Source organism: Oncorhynchus keta, chromosome 2, assembly GCF_023373465.1.
Source record: "Oncorhynchus keta strain PuntledgeMale-10-30-2019 chromosome 2, Oket_V2, whole genome shotgun sequence".
Classification (NCBI taxonomy): Eukaryota; Metazoa; Chordata; class Actinopteri; order Salmoniformes; family Salmonidae; genus Oncorhynchus; species Oncorhynchus keta.
Genome location: NC_068422.1, coordinates 6,684,719 through 6,691,048, shown reverse-complemented (window position 1 = coordinate 6,691,048; position 6,330 = coordinate 6,684,719).

Sequence of the window (6,330 nt, the reverse complement as noted above, 5' to 3'; positions counted from 1 at the left end):
ACATCACTTCACAGCATACACCTATGATGAAACATCACCTCACAGCATACACCTATAAACAAAAGTGCTCCTCTCCTATGTTCTGTTCTATTTCGTCCCATGATGAAACATCACCTCACAGTATACACCTATGATGAAACATCACCCCACAGTATACACCTATGATGAAACATCTCCTCACAGTAAACACATATGACGAAACATCACCTCACAGTATACACCTATGACGAAACATCACCTCACAGCATACACCTATAACCAAAAGAAGTGCTCCTCTCCTATGTCTCCACAATGTTTTCTGTATTTTAAATATCAGTAACAATTGAAAACAACAGGTAACTCATATCAAACAGGTCAGGGTCAGGGATGATAATCCCCTATTCCTTATCAGGGGATAGTTTGGAGGACTGTGTAAATGACTCCGGTTTCTGCCCACACCCAGCCCACTGACAGACAGACACACACATCAGAAACGGTAGGTTGGCAGATGACGTCCATAAATAGTTGCTACTTGAATTAGTGCACAGACAGATACAGGTCTGGGATGTGGTGTCCAACCCACAGCTGCCTATTCGGTGGACTGTAACAGGGATTGTAACAAGGACTTGTGAAGTGAGAGAGGACAGACAGAGAAAGAGAAATGCATCCCAAAAGAGAAGTGTGTTTTTTTTGGACAACACAAACCTCAAGCTGGCTACAACACAAACCTCAAGCTGGCTGCAACACAAACCTCAAGCTGGCTGCAACACAAACCTCAAGCTGGCAGCAACACAAACCTAAAGCTGGCAGCAACACAAACCTAAAGCTGGCAGCAACACAAACCTAAAGCTGGCTGCAACACAAACCTAAAGCTGGCTGCAACACAAACCTCAAGCTGGCTGCAACACAAACCTCAAGCTGGCTGCAACACAAACCTCAAGCTGGCTGCAACACAAACCTCAAGCTGGCTGCAACACAAATAATTCTAGAAATACAGCCATGAAACAAAATAGAGAAATGCACTGCATTTCACATAGAACACCAATAAAACAGCATACCCATACATCTTGTTATCTCTACCCCATCATGGCTTCACAGTTTGTACCAAAAGCCTACAATCCGCATTGTTAGAAGGCAGCTATAGAAATGGCTAACGCAGATCGTCAGGCAAATGCTTTGGCCCTGTTGCTCTGCTCTGCCCTCAGAAGGATCTGCCTTCCTCCCTGAGAATGGCCACAGAAACACTGGGAGTTCCTAGTGACAGCTGGTTGGCTGCATCCCTTCCTGCAGACCCCCTTATCTTCTCCCTGGGACCAGGGTAAATGAGTGATTCCAGAGGTCAAAGGTAGCACTCCCTTTCCCAGGAGTCCACCCAGCCCGAACAACATTCCCTTGAAACAGGAAGGGAGGGCATTGTCCATATGTTGTCTTCAATCACAGGGCGCCCCAAAGGTGCTTCAGCAGCTCAGTGACAAAGCGAGCCCACTGTTCCAAACAGGACTGTGAAACTGTTCCAGAGGCCGAAGAAACTGGAATGAGCTGTAAAATGAAGCCTGCCGGCCCACCCCTAATGCAGCAGCACGGACACTCAGCAGAGAGAACAGGGTTTACATCAAAGTCTAACTTATCACAGGCCTCCTTCCCACACTGTGGAGGAACTGACAGGCCGGACAGCACATCTAGGTGTTTATTACTTATACCGATACTAACTATAAACAACTCCCATTTTACAGCTGCCCCAAAATTAACAGGCATTTAACACACTGAGGAATATAGTGTATACTAAAAATACATTTGATTAAACAGTGGACATTACAGTACAGGTGGTAGTCAGTTATATCATGCTGCTGCTAAAGTCCAGGATTCAGTCCATAAGGTCTAAACTGACACCAGAGGGAATTTCACACGGACGGATACAGGCTGCAGAACTAAAGGGGTGAAGTGGCCACCAGTGCTGAACAAAACATCTACAGTCTTCCCTGCTGAGGGGAACCTTGTGCAAAGATTCTTTGTAAGTGTTGGCTGTGCAGGGTTACTGGTCCTGTCTGTGCAGCCAGTCACTCACATCACTCAAGCATGTGGTGCAACCGGAGAGCAGCTGTAGCCAGCTGTTGGTCAAAGCAGTGACTGGTGACTACTGGAGAACCCCTGTCTAGGTCCTGTGGGTGACTACTGGAGAACCCCTGTCTAGGTCCTGTAGGTGACTACTGGAGAACCCTTGTCTCAGTCCTGTGGGTGACTACTGGAGAAACCCTGTCTAGGTCCTGTAGGTGACTACTGGAGAACCCCTGTCTAGGTCCTGTGGGTGACTACTGGAGAACCCCTGTCTAGGTCCTGTGGGTGACTACTGGAGAACCCCTGTCTAGGTCCTGTGGGTGACTACTGGAGAACCCCTGTCTAGGTCCTGTAGGTGACTACTGGAGAACCCCTGTCTAGGTCCTGTGGGTGACTACTGGAGAACCCCGTCTAGGTCCTGTGGGTGACTACTGGAGAACCCGTCTAGGTCCTGTGGGTGACTACTGGAGAACCCCTGTCTAGGTCCTGTGGGTGACTACTGGAGAACCACTGTCTAGGTCCTGTGGGTGACTACTGGAGAACCCGTCTAGGCCCTGTGGGTGACTACTGGAGAACCTCTGTCTAGGCCCTGTGGGTGACTACTGGAGAACCCGTCTAGGTCCTGTGGGTGACTACTGGAGAACCCCTATCTAGGTCCTGTGGGTGACTACTGGAGAACCCCTGTCTAGGCCCTGTGGGTGACTACTGGAGAACCCCTGTCTAGGCCCTGTGGGTGACTACTGGAGAACCCCTGTCTAGGCCCTGTGGGTGACTACTGGAGAACCCCTGTCTAGGCCCTGTGGGTGACTACTGGAGAAACCCTGTCTAGGCCCTGTGGGTGACTACTGGAGACAGTATAGGGAGATCTGCCAACGCTTCAAACACTACGTGGTTTATCATGAGTTTAGGCCTTATTCTGGTGATAAAATATACCTGGCTAAAGATACCTCACTGGAACAAAACCAGTAAACCCACAAACTCCCTGCTTTACCCTTTACCTCAACCGACACCCCTTCATTAACTGCTTCACTCAAGGCTGGTGAGACAGAACGGCGGTGAAAGGTGCCTACCGTATGGCCAGTCCTCACTTAAGCAACTCGTCCACCAGGGCGGAGGCACTCTGGTTGTGGAGAGGCACCTGTTGTTAGGCAGTAAAATATGCATGAGGAAGGTCTGACAACCATGATGCGGTCTGTGCTCAGCCTGGTTTAACAGCCTGGCAACAAAAGAGGACCATTACACCTGGTTTAACAGCCTGGCAACAAGAGAGGATAATTACACCTGGTTTAACAGCCTGGCAACAAAAGAGGACCATTACACCTGGTTTAACAGCCTGGCAACAAGAGAGGACAATTACACCTGGTTTAACAACCTAGCAACAAGAGAGGACCATTACACCTGCTTTAACAGCCTGGCAACAAGAGAGGCCCATTACACCTGATTTAACAGCCTGGCATTAACAGCCTAGCTATCTACCGCAAGTCAAACAGCAGAGGGGTCTTTTAATTTAAAAGTGTTTGTATTTTCCATGAGCTTACTCAATTAATAATTGATACAATAATTGATGGGGTGGCAGCTAGCTTAGTGGTTAGAACGTTGGGCCAGTAACCAAAAGGTTGCTAGTTCAAAATCACAGAGCTGACAATGTAAAATTCTGTCATTTTGCCCCTGACCAAGGCAGTTAACCCACTGTTCCCAGGCTGTCATTGTAAATAAGAATTTGTTCTTAACGGATTTGCCTAATTAAAAAAAAAAGTACATAAAAAAAGACATAGTAGCAAGTGATCCAGTGTTTGCTTTGACCCAAGAGAGAGAAGCAAGCCAGAGGAGTGATACAGCCTGGTAGAGTTTCTCACAACCAGCAAGGCTCAGACAGCCACAGGCTGTTATCTCTCTGACAGCTGCTGCTGGCTTTATGAGAGGATCAGTTTTATTTCATGACACATTGTTTAAAAGTATTTTAACACATAAAAGTGTTGCAATCGATCAAAAAAGATGGTACTTTCACTCCCACTTTATAAAGTGTGTCCCAGAGTCTGTCCATAAATCCTGGTCATAAAGAAAGCTTGTGAAGGACGTCCTTATTTCAGTAGGCCAACGAGACTCCAGGGTAATACAGTCTGGAAGACTGCAATAAAAAAATCTGAGTTTCACATGTTATGCTGAAAATCATTGACCAAAGAGATCGCTTTGACATCTGACAGCAATAAAGAAGAAGTCTGCAGTGAATAAAAACAGAACAATTACTAATTTCCAAAAGGTTCCATCAAATTTCCCAACAAAAAGGTTGCAAACATTGGCTCACTAGTTAGGTACATCTCTTCTCCCCAGAACATTGGTTTGCTGGGTTCCCAAACATTGTCTCACTGGTTAGGAACATATCTTCTCCCCAGAATATTGACCCACTGGTTAGGAACATATCTTCTCCCCAGAATATTGTCTCACTGGTTAGGAACATATCTTCTCCCCAGAATATTGCCTCACTGGCTAGGAACATATCTTCTCCCCAGAATATTGACCCACTGGTTAGGAACATATCTTCTCCCCAGAATATTGTCCCACTGGTTAGGAACATATCTTCTCCCCAGAATATTGTCTCACTGGTTAGGAACATATCTTCTCCCCATAATATTGTCTCACTGGTTAGGAACATATCTTCTCCCCAGAATATTGCCTCACTGGCTAGGAACATATCTTCTCCCCAGAATATTGACCCACTGGTTAGGAACATATCTTCTCCCCAGAATATTGTCTCACTGGTTAGGAACATATCTTCTCCCCAGAATATTGACCCACTGGTTAGGAACATATCTTCTCCCCATAATATTGTCTCACTGGTTAGGAACATATCTTCTCCCCAGAATATTGTCTCACTGGTTAGGAACATATCTTCTCCCCATAATATTGTCTCACTGGTTAGGAACATATCTTCTCCCCAGAATATTGCCTCACTGGTTAGGAACATATCTTCTCCCCATAATATTGTCTCACTGGTTAGGAACATATCTTCTCCCCAGAATATTGCCTCACTGGCTAGGAACATATCTTCTCCCCAGAATATTGTCTCACTGGTTAGGAACATATCTTCTCCCCAGAATATTGACCCACTGGTTAGGAACATATCTTCTCCCCAGAATATTGTCTCACTGGTTAGGAACATATCTTCTCCCCAGAATATTGACCCACTGGTTAGGAACATATCTTCTCCCCAGAATATTGTCTCACTGGTTAGGAACATATCTTCTCCCCAGAACATTGGTTTGTTGTGTTCCCAAACATAGAAGTAACAGAGTATATTATTTCCTAAATACAAAGCGTTAACTGTTACAAAATCTGGTGCAAACCTTCAAGAGCAAGAATCTTTCACGCTATTGAATATGGTATTTGTTCACTATACAGCATCTTCATACCAACCAGGGAAATTGACAGAGAGCAAAGATGGCTCAACCAAAAGCTTTTGGCTTCCATCTAGTGGTCATTAAGGCTAAAGCATAGCAAGTTCTTACTGCTCTCCAGGTTTAGACCAGCATGCCTAAAATGGCATTCCTCTTCTTGCCCATATGACAGAAAGTAGAGGTCTACCGATTAATCGGAATGGCAGATTAATAAGGGCCGATTTCAAGTTTTCATAAAAATCGGAAATCGTTATTTTTGGACACCGATTTGGCCGTCTTTGTTTTTTTTTTACACCTTCATTTATCCATGATTTAACTAGGCAAGTCAGTTAACACATTCTTATTTTCAATGACGGCCTAGGAACGGTGAGTTAACGACAGATTTTTGAGCTTGTCAGCTCGGGGATTCAATCTTGCAACCTTTTGGATACTAGTCCAACACTCTAACCACCTGATTACATTGCACTCCACGAGGAGACTGCATGTTACGCGAATGCAGTAAGAAGCCAAGGTAAGTTGCTAGCTAGCATTAAACTTATCTTATAAAAATCAATCAATCATAATCACTATATATTGAATATTGAAGACTCCTGTTAAAAGGAACCACCAGCTTTCATATGTTCTCATGTTCTGAGCAAGGAACTTAAACGTTAGCTTTTTTACATGGCACATATTGCACTTTTACTTTCTTCTCCAACACTTTGTTTTTGCATTATTTAAACCAGATTGAACAGGTATCATTTTATGAGGCTAAATTGATTTTATTGATGTATTATATTAAGTTAAATTAAGTGTTCATTCAGTATTGTTGTAATTGTCATTATTATATATAAATATATATATATATATATATATATAAATAGGTCAATTCATCGGTATCGGCTTTTTTTGGTCCTCCAAT